The sequence below is a fragment of the Micropterus dolomieu genome, linkage group LG13 (assembly GCF_021292245.1).
Source record: "Micropterus dolomieu isolate WLL.071019.BEF.003 ecotype Adirondacks linkage group LG13, ASM2129224v1, whole genome shotgun sequence".
Lineage (NCBI taxonomy): Eukaryota > Metazoa > Chordata > Actinopteri > Centrarchiformes > Centrarchidae > Micropterus > Micropterus dolomieu.
The window spans coordinates 938,051-940,969 of NC_060162.1; the positions used below are offsets into that span (position 1 = coordinate 938,051).

Sequence of the window (2,919 nt, forward strand, 5' to 3'; positions counted from 1 at the left end):
ACCAGAGTAGGTAAAGGAAGAGGTAGAGTAGGAGTTAGAGGAGGAGATGGGACAGGAGGAAGATGAGGAGAACAAGAATCTGTCCAAGACCAAAGTCAGGATGCTGGGCAGAATAATATGTTGTACTGTGCGGCACACTGAGGATGTTTCTGTTTGTTATTTCTTTTGTTGTGTTCATCATGTGAAAAGGTTCCTGAGGGGCAGAACCACACGCAACATTACTAATAACCAGTTTCTGTTGTATTGTACAGTGTGTCTGAGGGCAGAGTTTGGTTTTTCAGCGAGATTGAATGGTTTTGAGTGGAGAGCTTCATTTTGACCCGACGACAGGACGTTTGGGGAATTGGGTGAGAAATTGTGAATTTGTGTTTAGAGTTTTGAGAAAAAGAGGCAAAATATAAAGAAATGTGTTTAAGCAATCGAGAAAAACTGTAATATACATCATTTATTTAATGTTGTGCGTGTCTGAATTCACAGCAGGAGGTCAGAAGTTGTGACTGTTTACATGAAGACTTTAACTCTTTCATTATGAACAGAAATGAAAGGAAACCAACGGATGCCTCGGTCCATGTTTCTAACAGCACGCTGTGCAGAGGAGGCAGGTGTGTCTGAGAAGCATCAGGGGTTTCTATTTAATGAATGAAATGTAAAAACCATCCAGGCCTCCGCCCGCCTGCCTCTGACAGAAGACTCTTCTCTTTAAAGCGTGGAATTCACAAAGAGAAGAATTAATCAGAATATATGGCTTTTAATATAAAAGCCTATCATCCCTCCCGTGTGTGTTATTGAGTTTGTGGAGCTGGTGGGGATCACAGCAGGGCGAGCGCACGGCCACCTGCACTGCCCGCCGCCCGCACTTATACAATAAAAAGCCTTTTCTGGGAATTTGTTTGAAAAATGCCAAGAGTTCTCGCGGCGTCTGCAGAGTGCAGGAACTTTTCTTTAGATTATCTTCATTGTTGATAATCTCTTTAACTACAGGGGTGAGCCGCTACACCTGAACCTCTCCATCCAGGGCCGCCGCAATCGCGCTATAGCCCCCCGGCACTAATCCCATCATGCCTCGGGAGGACTTGGCTTCTCTTCTTCTCTTCCTCGACGCTTCTTCCTCTGCGCTGTTAGAGCAACACGGGGGAGAAAAGCAGATTTAGAGTAGATCCATTTCATTTCAATAACCTGCATCTGACCCGACGTCCTCTCACAGGGGCAGAGTTCAGGAGTCAGAGATCTGGCCGACTCCCTGCCATCAGCAATATAATGAGAAACTTACTGTACTAGATCTGCACGTGAACACGACAGGATGGGTAAAGGTAGGGAAATATCGTGGTTATAGCAAATAAACTAGGTTTTAAATATAACCTTTTTCTTCTTGTCATTAATAAAAATCATGTTTCAGACTTAAACCAGCAGATTTCCTAACGAGTCCTGAGGAGCTCCATTGTTGTCCAGAACCTCTCTGCTGCACTGGGTCACGTGTTCCTTCATCACCGCGGACGCACACACTGCAGTTTATAATGACTCAGTGACAATCACACCGTCCTGCTGCCCCAAACACTCACAACACATGTGGATCCATCCGCCGCTGGAAATAGTTCCCAACTAATGCACAGTTTCCTCCTGTTTGTTTGTCTGATGCTTCATCAGTGGCAGCAGGCGGAGCAAGGTAGTTTGACGGGGGGGTGCTCGAACACCAAGTTAGACAAACTTAGTTCTTTAAGGTTTATTAATAATCCACTACAGGGAAACAAAAGGCAAAGTCCAAAACCAGGAAACAGCCCAAAAAAAAGCAAGCATGTAGGTAAATTATCCAAACTGTCAAATCAAAGCAGGTAAATCTAAGAAACCAGGCTGGGGAAGAATCAGAGGTGTCACTGGGGTTTGTTAGAAAGGGGTGGAGACATGAGGGCTCAGATTAGGGGTGTGAGGTTTACACAATATTGGGTTCACAAGAAGTTTTAACACAATTTTAAAGAAATATTCTTAAATATATGAGTGAGGGGTCTGGGGGGGTCTTGAGCATAAAACACTTCACTACAATCTATGATGGAAATGTTTTTATTTATGTTTATTATTAAGGGAAACACAAAATTCAGGTGGCAGATGAGAATTTAGAATATAAAGCAGTAACATTTGTTTCTTCTATATTTAAATCACATTGCCTGCTTTCTTATTGTGCAAATAAACCTTTCTCAGAGCATTCTCATTTGTTATTCAACATTTCTACATTTCTAATGCTTTCCCCAGTGTAAAGGACACCTGTGGGAAAGATACACGAGGAAACAGACGATGATGTGGCCGAAACACTAGACAAGTGACGAAGACGAATCCGACGACTAACGATGGAAGAACACTGACCTACAAAGATGAAGGTGATTAACGAGGCACAGGTGGAAACGATGAGGGCGGAGCCAACAATCAACACGAGGGCAGGAAGTGATCAGAAACGAGAGGAGAGTCAAACAGGAAACACGGGAAGACATAATCAAATACAGAACATGTGACAGGAAGTGAAGTATACAAAGACACGCGAGGAAGGATTCAACAAAAGTACAAAACCATAACAGGAGGATCCCGGCGTGTTCCGGGTGAACCCCGTGATTCATGTAGAGGCTCCGGGCTGCGTCGTAACTTGAAAAAGCAGAAACCTCGCCTCGCCGTCAGGGAAGACCAATCGAACAGCGTGGCATTTAAAGAAAAAGGAAGTGGGATATTTTCTCATCATGCATCCTAAATAAGGGCCAGCAGAAAATAATGGGGAGTTAATCAGATTAGTAGCACTCTAATTCACTGGGTATTGATCACGGCTGATTCCTAATGGGGCCTCAGACCTGTGTGTGTGTAATTTGTTGAGGGAATGCAGAGCTATTTAGCATTAGCTTACAGGAATGGAAACATCAAAGATAAGCCTGATAATCACTG

The 2,919-nt window shown here is 43.6% G+C and overlaps 1 long non-coding RNA gene across 1 annotated transcript; it reads left to right on the forward strand.

Annotated features, from left to right (window-relative positions):
* Positions 1–1,230: 1,230 nt before the first annotated feature.
* Positions 1,231–2,369, forward strand: LOC123981811. Its single transcript, XR_006827832.1, has 3 exons — positions 1,231–1,310; positions 1,397–1,663; positions 2,245–2,369. It is a non-coding gene; the product is annotated as an uncharacterized LOC123981811 (long non-coding RNA).
* Positions 2,370–2,919: the final 550 nt, after the last annotated feature.